This window comes from Narcine bancroftii, chromosome 1 (assembly GCF_036971445.1).
Source record: "Narcine bancroftii isolate sNarBan1 chromosome 1, sNarBan1.hap1, whole genome shotgun sequence".
In the NCBI taxonomy this organism is placed as follows: Eukaryota; Metazoa; Chordata; class Chondrichthyes; order Torpediniformes; family Narcinidae; genus Narcine; species Narcine bancroftii.
In genome coordinates, this window is record NC_091469.1 from 485,040,028 (window position 1) to 485,058,201 (window position 18,174).

The 18,174-nt window shown below is 42.7% G+C and overlaps 1 protein-coding gene across 6 annotated transcripts in view; it reads left to right on the top strand.

Moving 5' to 3' along the window:
* plcd1a (phospholipase C, delta 1a) overlaps nt 1–18,174 on the top strand; it is a 243,269-nt gene that overhangs the window by 88,935 nt on the left and 136,160 nt on the right. The gene's annotated exons all lie outside the window — the stretch shown is intronic.

Here is an 18,174-nt window from a genome sequence, read left to right on the forward strand (position 1 = left end):
CCAAACCCTAACCACCTGTAAGAAGGAACCCCCTTAAATCTCAGAGACACACAGGAGACTGCACATGCAGGAGCCTGGAGCAAAGTACAATCAGTTAGAGCAGTGGTTCTCAACCTTTTTCTTTCCACTCACATACCACTTTAAGTCATCCCTATGCCATCAGTGCTCTGTGTAAGGAATTGTTTCAGATGGTACATGAGTGGAAAGAAAAAGTTTGAAAACCACAATTTTAATCGTCCCTCATTGACTTGTTATGTGCACGGTTTCAGAACTCCAAAGGAAATGGGCCAATGACAATTTTTCTCAAGCAAAATATTTCAGTAGCAATTGGGTCTAGAGCAGTGATTCTCAACCTTCCCTTCCCACTCACATTCCACCTTGAGCAATCCCTTACTAATCACAGAGCCCCGATGGCTCAGGATTTACTTAAAGTGGGATGTGAGTGGGAAGAAAAGCCACTGGGCTAGAGGAACTCACCGAGTTGAGCAGCATCTGTGGGAGAAAGAGAATGGTCAACAAAACCTTCATTGGGACTCCATCAGTCCTTTAAATCCCTCCCCACACCCCCTCTCCCCCAGTAATTGTGCCGTCAGTTTAATTTTCGAAACCCGAATGTGCTTTTAATCACAACACAGGGAGGGAGAGAGATAGAGACGAAGGTTTGCAATAAAGAGCAAGCATTGAGAAGCTGGATGGAAGCAATGGGTCAGGCAGCATCCGTGAACGGAAATGGTCAGTCAACATAGAAAGTAGAACATTACACTGCAGCACAGACCCTTCAGCCTACAATGCTGTGCTGACCGATGGAAACCTGCTCAAAAATACAATCATTCCTGCTTCACAACCTTACCCTTCTATTTTGCTTGCATCCAAGTATCTGTGTAAGTCCTTTAAATATCCCTTTTGTACCATCCTCCACCACCACCCCCGCCAATGCATTCCAGGCGCCCACCACTTTCTTTGTACAAACTTACCCTGAATGCAGGGGTGGCCAACCTTTTAAGTTTTGATTTAGACATACAGCAAGGCCACAGGTCATTTTGGCCCACGAGTACGTACCAGAGGTGTAGGTTAATTGGGCAGCACAGACTTGTGGACTGAAATGGCCTGCGGCCATACTGTATGTCTAAAAATTTAAAGGTTGCCCATCGCTCCCATCCCCTCAGCTTTCCTCCCCTCAACTCAAATTGATGTCCTCTGGTATTTGCTATTGTTGCCCCAGGAAAACAGTGCTGTCTGTCCATCCTATCCTCACCCCCTCATAATCTTATACTTTATTAATTTTCTCTCACCCTCTGTCACTCGAAAGCCATTAGCCCTCACTCTATCAACCTTGACATTGTGCCATGTTCTATAATCCAGGCATCATCCTGGTAAATCTGCTCTGCACCCTCTCCATAGCTTTCACATCCTTCCCATAATGAGGCGACCAGAACTGAACACAATCCTCCAAGTGAGGTCTCACCAGAGGTTTTCTAGAACTGCAACATTACCTCATGGCTCTTAAACTCAATCCCCGACTCGTGAAGGCAAACACACTCTACATCTTCTTAACTATCCTAGTGTCCTACACAGCAACCTTGAGGGATCTCTGGTCCTGGACCCCAAGATCCCTCTGTTCTCCACACTGTTAAGAATCCTAACATTAACCACATACTCTGCCTTCAATTGGACCTTGTAAAGGTCACTTCACACTTCTCCGGATTAAACTCCATCTGCCACTTCTCCGCCCAATCCTGCATCCTGTCTATATCCTTTTGTAGACTATGACAACCTTCTGCACTATCCACAACACCTCCAACCTTCTCAATATCTGCACCCCTCCACTTCTTCATCCAAATCATTTATAAACAACCACAAAGAGCAGGGTCCCCTGTCCGATACAGAAGTCCTCTGGTATCTACTACAAGTCACCTCAGGAAAAAGGTGCCGGCTGTCAACTGGATCGAAGCCCCTCATAGTCTTGAAGACCTCTATTAAGTCACCTCTCATCCTTCGTCACACCAAAGAGAAAAGTTTGCTTAACCTTTCCTCATAAGACACACTCTCCAATCCAGGCGACATCTTGGTAAATCCCCTCTGCACCCTCTCCATAGTTTCCACAGCTTCCCTGTAATGAGGTGACCAGAAATGAACACAATATTGCGTGCGGTCTTACCAAAGTTTTACAGAGCTGGGACATTGCCTCACGACTCTTGAACTCAATTTCCAGACTAATGAAGGCCAGCATGCCATATGCCTTCTTAACTACCTTATCAAGACCTGCTCAATGCCTCTGGGGATTCTCCATCTCCACCCATGCTGGTCCACTGACGTTCTCCATTTTCTCAAGACTCCAGTGCCTCTGTTTTTGTGTGTGTCTCTGTTGGAATAAAGAGCCTCACTTCCTTTTACCTGGGATGGCATCACCAGAATGTAGTCCACATTCCTTGACATGAGACTTAATAGTATTTGTTTTGTTCAAACAATGAACTGTTACAGTCTTAACTGGAGTGCAAGTTCTGAAATATTCAGAGGGATAACCAGTTTGGCTGGTTTGCCAGGGTGTGTCCTTTGCAATGCTCAACATGATGTCAGAGAGGAGGTGAAAATCCAGGAAGGCTCTCTGTAGGCCCTTTCAAACTGCAGGACCCGAGTAGCCCCCGGGACCCAGGTGCAATTACTGGATCTTGGGTGCAGGATGCACCTTTCACATCGAAGGCCGACCTACCTGCTATATTGTCAATCCGGCAACTTAAGGGGGAGTCCCGAATGACGTGTCACGCACTCACCGGAACTTCATGATGTTCAGATGCTGGCGATGCAACTCTGCGAAACTGAGGTCACTGGAGAAAGCGGGTTGGCCCTTTTTGTTTTCAAATCGGCTGTGGTGGAGACCTGGGTTCCCTGACCACCTCTGAGGTAGGTCATGGACTTGGTTGGGTTCTATCTGGGTTGACCCGGTTGGACCCTTTCAAATTGCCATGTGACTGGGGTGCTAACCCTGCAAGTTGCCCAGTTAACCCCATTTTACAGGGAAGTTTGAAAGAGTCTCAATGATGGGAGGAGGCAGAAGGCACATAAGTCACGAGACCCTTTTTTTTGGTGTCATCAGACTTCATCCTATCTGAAGAAGTGCTTTCTCTTGATTCATCGCACTTTCTCCAGGTTCAAGAGGTAGCCATGGACACCCACATGGATCGCAGCTATGCTTGCCCTTTTGTTGGCTACATCGAGCAATCCCCGTTCCAAGCCAACACAGGCAAGGCCCCTCAACTCTTCCTCTGCTACATCAATGAAAACTTTGGTGCTGCCTCTTGTACCCGTGATGAGCTTGTTGACTTCATCCACGTTCCTGCCAACTTCCACCCTGACCTCAGATTCACTTGGTCCACCTCTAGCAAGATTCTTCCTTTCCTCCATCTCTCTGTCTCCATCTCGGGAGACAAACTCTCGACAGACATCTATAAACCCACCAACTCCCACAGCTCCCTCGATGACACCTCTTCCCACCCTTTCCCCTGTAAGGATTCCATTCCATTCTCTCAATTCCTCCGTTTCCATCATCTCTGCACCCAGGATGAGGACATGCCAAATCATCAGCGATGTCCTCCTTCAACCAATGTGGCTTTCCCTCTACCACCATCAAGTCGGCTCTCACCCGCATATCCTCACCCACACACACAACAAGGACAAGATTCCACCAAATAACAATAGCACAGGCCATTAACCGAGAGATAGCTGAGGCATGTAAGAACGGAACGGCAGTTGTTGTGAGGGACTTTAACTTCCACGTAGATTGGGAAAATCAAGTTGGTCGAAGGAATCTGGAGGATGACTTCATAGAGGCTGTGTTAAGGAACCAACAAGAGAGAATGCTATTTTAGATCTACTATTGTGCAATGAGATTGGAAAAGGCGATGGAGGGTGCAATAGTTAGATCTAAAATGAGGGTATTATGCTTGAACAGAGGAGGCTACAACAGGATGAGGGAGGAATTGGTTGCCATGGACTGGGAGCACTGGCTAGTTGGTGGAACAGTTGAGGAACAGTGGAAGACTTTCAAACAGATTTTTCACAGTGTTGAACAAAAATATATTCCCATTAAAAATAAGGGCAGTAAGAGAGGGAAGAGTCAGCCTTGTTTAACTGGGGAAATAAAGGAAAGTATAAAATTAAAAGTTCATATATTCAAAGTAGCCAAGAGTAGTGGGAAACTGAAGGATTAGGAAAACCTTAAAAGACAACAAAGGAGAACTAAATGAGGATTTGCTACGGCATGGACTAGTAGGGCTGAACTGGCCTGTTCTGTGCTGTAAGTAGTTATATGGTTATATGGTTCATAAGGAAGGGAAGAAGGATTATGAAGGGAAATTAGCACAAAGTATAAAAACAGATTTAAAAAAAATTATAAATATATAAAACGGGTGGCCAGAGTCAATATAGGTCCCTTGGAAGATAAGAAAGGGAAATTGATATTGAGTAATGAAGAAATGGCCGAGGCTTCGAACAGATATTCTTTGTAAGTCTTCACAGTAGAAGACACGTCCAGCCAGAGTGATGACAGGGATGCGAAGGGAAATGAAGGCCTCAATAAAAATAATTGTTACAAAGGAGATAGTGATGAGCAAATTTATGGGACTGAAAGTGGACAAATCCCCTGGTCCTAATGGGATGTATCCGAGGGAACTGAGGGAAATAGTCATTTACCAAAATTCTCCGGATTCTGGGCAGGTCCCTGAAGGCAGCAAATGTCATGCCACTTTTTAAAAAGGGATGTAGGCAGAAGACAGGTAACTATTGGCCAGTAAACATAATGTCTGTAGCCGTGAAAATGCTTGAAGCTGTCATTAAGGATGAAAGAACAAGACAATTAGAACGAAGGGATTCCATCAGGCAGACACAGCATGGATTCAGAAAGGGCAGGTCTTGTTTGACAAACTTGCTGGAGATCTTTGAGGATATAATGGGTGCGGTAGATAGAGGGGAACAGGTTGATGTTGCATAATTGATTTCCAGAAGGCTTTTGATAAGGTGCCGCACAAGAGACTTATCAATAAGATACAGATGAATGGAGTCGGGGGAAGTATATTGGCATGGATTGAGGATTGGTTCACTGACAGAAGGCAGAGAGTCGGGATAAATGGGTGTTTTTCTGATTGGCAGACAGCAGTAAATAGGGGGCCGCAGGGGTCAGTGCTGGGCCCACAGCTGTTCACCATTTAAATTGATGATGTGGAAGAGGGGACAGAGTGTTGTTTAGCCAGGTTTGAGGATGATACTAAATTGAGTGGAAAAGCAAATTGTACAGAGAATGTGGAGAGGCTGCACAAGGATATAGTTAAGTTAGGTGAGTGGGCAAAGGTCTGTCAAATGGAGGTCAACTTTAGTAAATGCGAGGTCATCCACTTTGGTAGGAAAAATAGAAGAGCAGATTATTATTTAAATGGTGAAAAACTACAACAGAAGGACTTGTGAATTCTTGTGCATGAATCGCAAAAAGTTGGGTTGCAAGTACAACAGGTTGTTAAGAAGGCAAATGAAATGTTGGCCTTTATCACTAGAGGAATTGAGTTCAAGAGCAGAGAGGTCAGGCTGCAAATATACAAGATACTGGTGAGGCCACACCTGGAGTACTGTGTACAGTTCTGGTCTCCACACTTGAGGAAGGAGATACTAGCCTTGGAGACAGTCCAGAAGAGGTTCACCAGGTTGATCCCGGAGATGAGGGATTGACCTTGTTACAAGCCCAGAGGACCCCAAAACCTAGCAGCAATAGATATTCACTAAGACAAATGGTTACTTAAACAAAAGTTCCTTTTAATTATCTTTAAACATGAAAATAGAATCAAACTTTAACTTATCACTATTGACTTACTTAACCCCCTTCTAATTCTAAATGTGCCTGTTTATAATGTGTGTGTGTGTGTGTGTGTGTAAGTTCAGAAAAGTTCTTTGGTTCACGGTTGAATCTCACTTCTCATTCCTCCAAGTTCACTGGTATCAGGCAATTCTTAGATTGTGCACAGAATTTAACATTTATAAAGTTCAGGCTTTGGTGCTTGAAAGGTAAATGGTTACCACTCAGGAAGGTTCTTGTCAGTTTTCAGAGAGAGATTTGTTGTACGATGGACACCCAGCAACTTCAGTGTCTTGCTGATGAAACTTGCTCCCTCAGGGTTCTCCAGATGATAACCTCTTTCTTTCAGGTCACCACAGAGTGCCTTTTTGTTTCCCTTATTCCAAGTGAAACATTAGACAGGCAGTCCTCTCCTCATGCATGAACCACAAGGGCTTTCACCAAGCCAAATCAAGCACTTACAACCTGTCTTCCACGTGGGGTTTTTCACAAGCTTGCCAGCTTGTCCTGTTCCAGTCCCAGCTGCTCTTGCTGCCTGTAACACTCTAGAAGTGATCTCTGTGTGTGTGTGTGTGTCTCTCTCTCTCTCTGAAAGAAAGCCTGTTTGACTCTCTCTGCTTGCAAAATCACATGACCCTCTTAGAACAGTTGCGGCTCCAACAAGTCCTTTCATCTGTTGCCTTTTGTAAACAACAATCCATTAGTGAAGTCTCTTGGGCACTCTCCAAGCTCTTGCAAAAGCTGTGGAGCTAATATGTTTAGCATTAGCAGAGCTCCTGTATTTCAAATAAGATCTGTTTTTAAGTGTTTGTATGTAACCTGCTCTAATAAACCTTTCCCAATTTATCTCCCAAAAACATATCTATATACTCTGTCACAACCCACTAGGAGAAACTAAATCACCTGGGATTATACTCACTCGAATTCAGAAGAATGAGAGGAGATCTTATAGAAACATATAAAATTATGAAAGGGATAGATAAGACAGAGGTAGGAACATTGTTTTCACTGGTGGGTGAGACCAGAACTAGGGGACACAGCCTCAAGATTCAGGGGAGTAGATTTAAGACAGAGATGAGGAAAAACTGTTTTTCCCAGAGAGTTGTGAATCTGTGGAATTCTCTGCCCAGTGAAATGGTTGAGGCAATTTCACTAAACATATTTAAGATTCGGTTAGATTGTTTTTTACATAAAAAAATACATTAAGGGATATGGGGAAAAGGCAGGTGCGTGGAATTGAGTCATTGATGGAGGAGCAGGGTCGATGGGCTGAATGGCCAACTCCTGCTCCTAATTTCTTATTTCTTATATATTTTATTTATATATTTTAAGAAACCACAATTACAGTTATTAATAACAAATTGTAAAAGAAACAATACATATGTTGTGTGTATATATATCCCATATCCCTCCCTCCCGCCCCACCCCACCCCCCACTACCCCTAAACACCTAAAAGGAAAGAAAATGAGATTATCAAAAATACATACATAACTTCAATAACTGTGGAGCTGAAAAATAACCACCAGGATGAGTTATTGAGAGTTCTCTAAATCTTCAAACCAACGTTTTGTTAATACGGGCTCCATATTTTCAAAAAGAAATTTTATTTATCACATAGACTGTTATTTATCTCAAGTGGAAATCGGGGACATAACTCTACATGCCAACTTTGCATTCCTAAATCTATATCTGATTTCCAAGTGATGGCTACATATTTCCTAGAAATAGGTAAAACTAATCGTAAAAATTCAATTGGATACATAATTTAAGACTTATCGTTTTAATATTCCCCAACAATTTTACATATTTTCTCCAAGAATATTTTCACTGGTGGGTGAGACCAGAACTAGGAGACACAGCCTCAAGATTCAGGGGAGTAGATTTAAGACAGAGATGAGGAAACACTGTATCCAAAAAGGTTTAACCTTAGAATATTGCCAGGTAGAATGAAAAAATGAACCTACTTCTCGACCACATCTAAAGCATAAATCTGATAATGTTGAATTAAATCTTTTTAATGTTTGTGGAGTTAAATATAGTTGATGTAAAAATTATATTGAACCAACCTATATCTTACATTAATAATCTTCGCCAAACTATATTTACATAGCTGTTTCCAAACATTCTCATTTATATTCCCATCTAATCAATTTCCCATCTCAATCTGGATTTATGAATTCCTCCCTTAGGAGCTTTCCTTTGAGGTAATTTATACATTTCGGAAATAAATTTATTTATATCATCCTTAGTAATTAATAATTCTAATTCACTCAGTCAGGGTCATCTTAAATTTTGACTTAATTTATCAATTAGAAAAACTTGATAATAACAAAAAACATATTACTTGGAACATTAAAGTTTTCCTTCATACATTGAAGATAATAAATTTACCAGCTTCAAAACAATCTTCTATTTTATTCCAAATCTTCAAAAATTGATTATTCTTCACCTATCACCTGACCAGCCTCTGCATCCAACACATCCTCCTCCGCTATTTCCACCACTTACTATGTGATCCCACCTCTAGACACATATTCCCCTCCCCTCCCTTCTCCGCCTTCTTCAGAGACAACTCCCTCTGTGACTTCCCACTAATTGTCCCCTTGGGACCTACCCCTGTGACCGCAGGAGATGCTCCACATGCCCGCACCATTCGGGTCCCCAAACAGTCCTTTCAAATGAGGCAATATTTCACTTGTGAATCTGCAGGGATCGTCTACTGCATCCGATGCTCCCGTTGTGTTCTCCTCTACATCAGAGAAACTGGATGCAGACTGGGAAGTCACTTTGTTGAGCACCTCATCTCTGTCCGCTGCAATACCGTGGATCTCCCAGTGGCTACCACTTTCAATTCCCCCTCCCATTCCCTTGTTGACATGTCTGTCCATGGTCTCATGCACTGCCAGACTGAGACCACCTGTAAATTAAAGGGACAACACCTCATCTTCCGATGGGACCCTCCAACCAGATTGCATTAATATTGACTTCTCTGGGTTTCATTAAACCACCCCCCCCCCCCAACCACCACCTTCTTTCACTTCCCCCCCCCCCACTGTCATATTTTCATTCCCTGTCTCCTTTTGCATAGACATGATCAATTCCACCTAATCCCTTATCACATCCAATTAACACCTTTTATTGGTCTGGATTCCTCCCCCATGGTTTAAATTCTGAGACCTTCTGATATCTCCTGCTTCCGCCTTTTCTGATTTTTCCTTGAAGACGGGATCAGTCCCGAAATGTCAGCGATATATCTTTGCCTCCTTTAGATGCTGAATAGACAGGCTGAGTTCCTCCAGTATTTTGGTGTGTTCACTGATTTCTGATGAGCACTGACCTCTCTGTAACATCGGAAATATCAAAGGAGTCTGCAAACCCAGGAATAGACAGCAGGTGGCAGCAGTGGGTGAAATTGAAATGCTAGGGTGGTCATCTGCCAGAGAAACTGGGTCATTCCTCACCAATAGCTTGGTATGGGCAGTGTTGTGCAGGTAGCACATATATCCTGACCACAGGCGCTGTCTGTGTGGTCCCTGCATTATTTCTCCATGCCCAGGTGGGTTTTCTCCCAAATCCTAATGCCTCTTGAGTGGAGGTGAGTGGTGGAACTTGAGGGTGGGATGGTGGAATTGATGGGGTCATGTTAATGGTTGATGGTTACATAGAAACATCGAAAATAGGTGCAGAAGTAGGCCATTTGGCCCTTCAAGACTACACTGCCATTCATTTTGATCATGTCTGATTGTCTACTCAGTACCCAGTACCTGCCTTCATCCCAGACCCCCTGATCAGAAACTGGAAGATTGGGAAAACTTTAAGAGACAACAAGGGGTTACAAAGCGGGTAATAAGAAATGGGAAAAAGGATTATGAAAGTAAATTGGCACAAAATATAAAAACAGAAAGCAAAAAATTTTATAAATATATAAAACGGAAGAGGGTGGCCAGAGTTAACATAGGACCCTTGGAGGATGAGAAAGGAAAACTGGTAGCAAAAAATGAGGAAATGGCCGAGGCATTAAACAAATATTTTGTGTCAGTCTTCACGGTGGAAGATACGTCCAGCATGCCCAAGTGCGGAGTTAAGGATGCGAATGTTGGGGAGGGCCTTGATAAAATAGTTGTTACAAAGGAAGTGGTGATGGAGAAACTAATGGGACTAAAGCCAGACAAATCACCTGGTCCTGATGATATGCATTCAAGGGTTCTGAAGGAAATGGCAGAAGTTATAGTTGATGCGTCATAGACCAAAATTCCTTGGATTCTGGGCAGACTGGAAGACAGCAAATGTCACGCCATTTTTTAAGAAGGGATGTAGGCAGAAGACTGGAAATTATCGGCCAATTAGCTTGATGTCTGTAGTTGGAAAAATGCTTGAAGCTGTCATTAAAGATGAAATAGTGAAACTTTTGGAACGTAAGGGTTCAATCAGGCAGACGCAGCATGGTTTTAGAAAGGGAAGATCTTGTTTGACAAACTTGTTAGGATTCTTTGAGGATATAATGGGTGTGGTGGATAGAGGAGAACAGTTGATGTTGTATATTTGGTTTTCCAGAAAGCGTTTGATGAGGTGTCGCACAAGAGACTTCTCAGTAAGTTACAGGAAAGTGGAGTCCGGGGAAGTCTATTGGCCTGGATTGAAAATTGGTTGTCTGACAGGAGGCAGAGAGTCGGGATAAGTGGGAGTTTTTCAGGTTGGCAGAGAGTGGTAAGTGGGGTGCCACAGGGGTCAGTGTTAGACCCACAACTGTTCATCATTTACATTGAGGACTTGGAGGAGGGGACAAAATGTGGTGGAGCCAAGTTGGCGGATGACACCAAATTGAGTGGAAGAGCAAGTTGTAATGAGGATGTGGAGAGTCTGCAGAGGGATAGAGTTAAGCTGGATGAGTGGGCAAAGGCCTGGCAGATGGAGAACAATGTTAGTAAGTGTGAGGTGATCCACTTTGGCAAGAAAAATAAAAGAGCTGAATATTATTTAAAGGGTGAAAAACTCCAGCATGCTGTTGTGCAGAGGGACTTGGGAGGGCTTGTGCATGAATCGCAAAAAGTTGGGTTGCAGGTGCAGCAGGTTATTAAGAAGGCAAATGGAATGTTGGCCTTCATCGCTAGAGGAATTGAATTCAGGAGTAGGGAGGTAATGTTGCAACTGTATAAGGTACTGGTGAGACCGCACCTGGAGTACTGTGTCCAGTTCTGGTCTCCATATTTGAGGAAGGATATACTGGCTTTGGAGACGGTCCAGAGGAGGTTTACTAGGTTGATCCCTGGGATGAAGGGGTTGACTTATGATGAAAGATTAAATCGTCTAGGATTGTATTCGCTCGAGTTCAGAAGAATGAGTGGAGATCTTATAGAAACATAAAGGATTATGAAGGGTATGGATAAGATAGATGTAGGAAGGTTTTTTGAGCTGGTCGTGGAAACTAAAACGAGAGGACACAGTCTCAAGATTCGGGGGAGTAGATTTAGGACAGAGATGAGGAAAAATAGTTTTTCCCAGAGAGTAGTGAATGTTTGGAATTCTCTAACCAGGGAAGTGGTTGAGGCTGCCTTATTAAACATATTTAAAATTCGGTTAGATAAATTTTTACATGATAGAGGAATTAGGGGATATGGGGAGAAGGCAAGTAGGTGGAGTTAGGTCATAAATTAGATCAGCCATGATCGTATTGAATGGCGGAGCAGGCCCGATGGGCCATTTTTGGCCTACTCCTGTTCCTACTTCCTATGTTCCGATGTTCCTATCCCCTGAGCCACAAAGGCCAAATCTAGCTCCCTCTTAAATATAGATAAGGAACCGGCTTCAACCACTTCCTGTGGCAAAGAATTCCACAGATTCCCCACCCTCTGAGAATTTTTTTTTCTCATTTCAGTCCTAAAAGACTTCCCCCTTATCCTTAAACTGTGACCCCTGGTTCTGGTTTTCCCCAACACCGGGAACAACCTTCCTGCATCTAACCTGTCCAATCCCTTAAGAATTTTATACATTTCTATAAGATCACCCCTCAATCTTCTAAATTCCAGCGAGTATAAGCCTAGTCGATCCAGCCTTCGTATGTAAGTCCTGCCATCCCTGGTATCAATCTAGTGAACTTTCTCTGCACTCCCTCCATGGCAAGAATGTCTTTCCTCAGGTAAGGAGACCAAACTGTACACAATACTCCAGGTGTGGTCCCTCCAAGGCCCTGGACAGCTGCATAGAACCTCTCTGCTCCTGTACTCGAATCCTCTTGCTGTGAATAACCACATACCATTCGCTTTCCTCGCTGCCTGCTGTACCTGTATGCCCACTTTCAATTACAGAACTTACAACAAAAAAACAGGCCCTTCAACCCATCTTGTCTGTGCTGAACTATTTATTCTTCCAGACAAATTCCTCCACCCCTCCCTCTCCCATCCAATCTTAAATGTGGAAATTGAAACTGCATCTACCACCTTCAGTGGCAGCTCATTCCACACTCCCATCACCCTTTGACTAAAGAAGTTTTCCCCCGATATCAAAATCAGAATTTATTCAGGCTTCAGATTCAGATTTCTGATTTATAGTCGAGAATATGCATTAAAAAAAAATTTAAATTATACCACAATTATATTTATCAATTAATAATGAATTATATAGAAAAATAATACATGTGGTGTATATGCCCCTAATCCCCCTCCCTCCCTACCACCTTCCCCCCTCCCATGCTACCCCTCACCCCAAAGAAAGAAAGAAAAGGAGATTATCAAAAACACATACGCAACTTCAAATCAACCACCATGGAGCCGAAAATCACCTCCAGGATGAGTTACTGAGAGTTCCCTGAATCTTCAAAACAATGTTCTGTAGATATGGGCTCCATATTTAAAATAAAATGATGTTTATCACGTAAACTATGCCATTTTCTCAAGTGGAATATGAGATTGTAACTCTGCATGACATCTTTGCATTCCTAAATCCATATCCGATCTCCAAGTGATGGCTACACACTTCCTAGAGACAGCTAAAGCTTCTATTTGATATCTAGTTAATCTTAATTAAAGACTAACCATTTTAATATTCCCCAATGAAAATAACGTCGGATCCACGAGAGTTGGATATTTTGATTTGTATCCAATTAGAACATTGCCAGGTAGAATGAAAAAATGAACTGATCTCTCGACCACATCTAAAGCATAAATCTGATAATGTCGAATGAAATCTTTTAAAATTTTTTGATTGATCTAAAAATTATATTGTAACAATCTATGTAAGCTATCTTTACATAGCTGTTTCTATCTAAATAAATTTCCCATCTCAATCTTGATTTATGAATCTCTAATTAAGGTGCTTTTCTTTGAAGTAATCTATACATTTCTGAACTAAATTTGTATCTCCTTTAGCAATCAATATTTCTAATTCAGACTGTCTTAAATTTTGACCTAATTTATCAATTAAAAAAGCTTTAACATGATAATAGCAAAAAAAAGTATTATTCGGGATATTTTTCCTTCATTCATTGAAAAGAAATAAATCTATCAGCTTCAGAGCAATCTTCTATTGTTTTAATCCCCATTTGATTCCAGATCTTCAAAAATTGATTATTAATATTAAAAGGGAAAAGTTTATTTTGATGTAAAGGCGTTTTTGAGTACATGATGTCACAAGATTCCTTTCTTGTTTCAATTTCAAAAAATTGAAATGAATTACTTTTAAAAATAAATAAATGAGTGCAAAAGCAGAGAAAAAGTGAGGTAGAGTCTATGGTTCATTGTCTGTCCGTCTGTTGCGCCCCCCCGGCCATCCATAACCATCCCCACCCCCACCCCAAGCCTTCCGTTGCCACCCCCACCCCACCCCAGGCCTTCCATCGCCACCCCCCCCCCCCCCACACTGAGTTACAGGAGGAGCGGGCTGTCGGGTCGGTGGAGACGAGTGCTGGCGGCTTTCAAGAGCACCACCAGCTAGTTGGGCCAGCCCTCAGGCTCACCCTGGTAGGGCAGTGCCGTCCGTCGCTCTCCCTTTCCCCCCCCCATCTAACTCCCGGTGCAGGGCTGCCAAGCCCGGAGTTTACGGAGCGCCTCACCAGATCGTGGTGACGGTTCAGTGTGGGAGCAGTGGCCATCTTCATAACCCAGGCAGAGTGGTTTCAGCTGCGTGGGGGATTATGGGTACGGAAGGCGGCCATTGCTCCCGCATTGAGCCAGCCCCCCCCCCTGCTTCTCTCCCTCCGGGTGCTGGGGGCCGAGAGTCACCTTTCCACCGAAGGTAAGAGAGGGCGCTCGTGTGGGGCAGGGATGAGGACTGCTGGGGTGGGAGGGTCCCCTCTGTAAATGGAGAATTTATTACAGGAAATTGACATTACTTATGTGTAATGTCATCTACCGAAAAAATGCTGCTGACTGTAAAACTGCAGAACTGATCTCTCCCTCCCTCTAACTCTCTATCTCTCTCTCTCTCTCTCTCTCTCTCTGAGAAAAAACCTCCTTGACTTTCTCTGCTTGCAAAACCACATGACCCTCTTAGAACAGCAAGTTCCCGTCCAGACAGTCTGCGGCTCCGACAAGTTCTTTTATCTGTTGCCTTTTTGTAAACAACAATCTATTAGTGAAGTCTCTTGGGCACTCTCCAAAGCTTTTGCAAAGGCTGTGGGGCTGATATGTCTACCATTAGTCGAGCTCCAGTATTTTAAATGATCTGTTTTAAAGTGTTGTATGTGACCTACACTAACAAGCCTTTCCCAATTTATCTCCCCAAAACATATTTATATACTCTGTCACAGTTGCTTTAAAAAAAAACAAGACAATGTTTCCCCGTGACTGTGGTGCTAATGTTAAAACCTCATACTAATACAGACAGCAAAACAGCGTAGGGACAGAAGCTGCACGGGATGTCGCACCGCCATATTGGGGCTCGGCCACTGTTATATCCCTACAGGACAATAAAACATCTCAAAAATTATTTATTGTTTTGTACACAACTCCAATTACATGCAGACTACTTAAAATATATAAAAAACAGCCCCATAATACATTGGTTGTTTGAGTCTAGGCCATGGTTACAGTAAAGACAGGTTGGAATATGGCTTTAGATGTTAAAATGTCCATTAGAGACAGGAGGGTCTAATGTAATGGCTGTTAAATCCATGATTTGGTTTAAAGATTCAAGTTCAAATCTGACCATGGGACTAAAATTCAATTAATTAAATAAAATCTGGAATTGTGAACCCAAAATTAGTGAAGATGAAAACGTGTTGAAAAACCCATCTGATTCACTCATTCACAGTGAAGAAATCTTTTGGAATTAATGCTTTGGAGTCATCTCACTACAGGAAGGATGTGGAAGCTACGGAGAGGGTGCAGAGGAAATTTACCAGGATGTTACCTGGGTTGAAAAATAAGTCTTATGAGACAAGGTTAGCAGAGCTTGGGCTTTTCTCCTTAGCGCAAAGAAGGATGAGAGGAGACTTAATAGAGGTCTACAAGATTTTGAGAGGGATAAATAAAGTGGATGGCCCAGCACCTTTTAACCAGGGTGGGAGAATCACCAACGGCAATGAGGAAGCATACAGGAGGGAGATACATCAGCTTGTTGAGTGCTGTCACAACAACAGCCTTGCACTCAATATTATTCTGGTGCGCTGTTGGTCAGAACAAACACACAAAACCAAAGACTGTACAACAGGCTTTATTTGACGTAAAACTCCACAGAGCCAACTGTGAGAGTGCGCTGCTGTGAGCTCTGAGAGGGCCGGCTCAGGCTTATATCCCAGAGGGTGATTGACACTCGACCGGGTGGGGCTTGGTCCATTCAGGTCAGCTGAGTGACAGCCGGCCAGGTGTTGGCTTGTCCCCATACTCTTCTGAAGGTACAGATGTTAACCCCTGCAGTAGGCCAGTGGTGTACCACCACAGTTATCAAAACCAAGGAGATGTTTGTGGACTTCAGGAGGAAGTCAGGAGAACACGAACCAGTCCTCATCAAGGGGTTAGCAGCAGAGAGTGCCAAGAACTTTAAACTCCTGGGTGTCAACATCTCCAAGAATCTGTTCTGGAGACTCCATATTGAGGCAATCACAAAGAAGGCTCACCGGCAGCTATACTTTGCGAGGTGTTTGAGGAGATTCGGTATGTCACTGGAAACTCTCAAAAACTTCTACAAGTGTACCGTGGAGAGCTTTCTGGTTGGATGTAAAGAGGTGCGAATGGTCAGGACAAAGAAAAAAATTCCAGAGGATTGTTAACTCGGCCTGCAACATCACAGGCACAGACTTTTCTTTTTTTTTTTAAATTTTTTATTTTTCACACCATAAATCACAATAGCCATGATATACACTTTTTCTTTTCCACACATTTACAGTGACTTTTTCTCCCTCCCCCCTCCCTCCTCCCAAGCCACCCCCCCACCCCCCCCCCCCCTCTCATCCATTTTAGGTATACAATCTAGGTTGCATTAATTCAGTCAGACAATGTTGTCATTCAACAAAAATACACCAGAAATTCTACTGAGTCCATTCTTTTCTTTTCTTCTCCTTCCATCAACTTAGGTAATGTTTGTTCCCGGTAGGTTTTCGCTATTGTATTTAATGTAAGGCTCCCATACTTGTTCGAATATTTCAATATTATTTCTTAAGCTATATGTTATTTTTTCTAATGGAATACATTTATTCATTTCTATATACCATTGTTGTATTTTCAAATTATCTTCCAATTTCCAGGTTGACATAATACATTTTTTTGCTACGGCTAGGGCTATCTTGACAAATCTTTTTTGTGCATCTTCCAAGTCAATTCCAAATTCTTTATTTTTTATGTTACTTAGGAGAAAGATCTGTGGATTCTTTGGTATATTGTTTTCTGTTATTTTATTTAATATCTGATTGAGATCATCCCAAAATTTTTCTACTCTCTCACATGTCCAGATTGCATGAATTGTTGTTCCCCTTTCTTTTTTACATTGAAAACATCTATCAGATACTGTTGGGTCCCATTTATTTAACTTTTGCGGTGTAATGTATAGTCTGTGTAACCAATTATATTGTATCATACGCAGCCTCGTATTTATTGTATTTCTCATCGTTCCAGAGCATAACTTCTCCCATGTTTCCTTTTTTATCTTTATATTTAAATCTTGTTCCCATTTTTGTTTAGTTTTACCATTTGTTTCCTCATTCTCCTTTTCTTGCAGTTTAATATACATATTTGTTATAAATCTTTTGATTAACATTGTATCTGTAATCACATATTCAAGGTTACTTCCCTCTGGTAAACTCAAATTGCTTCCTAATTTATCTTTCAAGTAGGATCTCAGTTGGTAATATGCCAGCGCTGTATCTCCAGTTATATTGTACTTATCTCTCATTTGCTCAAAGGATAAGAATCTACTTCCTGAAAAAACAGGCACAGACTTCACTCCATCAAGGACATCTACAAGAGCCTCTATCTTCAAGGACCCCCACCACCCAGGCCATGCCCTCTTCACTCTGCTACCCTTGGGGAAAAGGTACAGGAGCCTGAAGACAAGCACTCAATGGCACAAGGACAGCTTCTTCCCCACTGCCATCAGATTCCTGAATAATCAATGAACCAAAGACACCGCCTGACTTGTTCTTTTTCTTGCACGTTTTAAAAAATTATGTTGTAAGCTGATTTATATAAATGTTTGCACTGTCCCTCTGCCGTAAAACAACAAATTTTGTGACATGTTCGTGACAATAATTCTGATTTTGATTCTGAGCAGCCAACACCAGAGAACATCTGGAAGGTAAGTTTAGGGGAGACATCAGTGCTATGTTTTTAACACAGAGTGTGGTGGGTGCCTTGAATGCCTTTCTGGGGGTGGGGGCGGGGGCTTGTACAAAAGGGGGCGTTTAAGAGACTCTTAGGCAGTGTCATGGATGAGGGTTATGAGGTAGGGAGGGTTACAGTTTTTGGGGGAGGTAGGTATATATAGGCTGGAACAACATTGTGGGCAGAAGGGCCTTTACTTATGTTCTAAACAAAACAATCTGCAAATACTGAGGTCATGGGCAATTCCAAAATATGTTGGAGGAACTCTACAGGAAGTGAAGGATGACCAGCGTTTCAGGCCTAGGCCCTCAATCAGGAATAAGGAAAATAACAGGCAGGAGCCTGAGTCTTTTCTCCTGTCCCCGACGAAGGGCCCGGGCCCAAAATGTTTACTTCCTGTGAGAGCTGCCCGACTCGCTGAGTTTCTTCTGCACGTTTGTGCACTGCAGGTGAAGAGGTCTGCTCTCCTTACCCACTCCGACCTCGACGTAGCTTCAGACTAGCAGCAACAAGGCTGGCTCGAGCTTCTCTTTGAGAAAGCTTAACATCCCTGGGAACGAGCAATAAATCAGATTCCACAGACA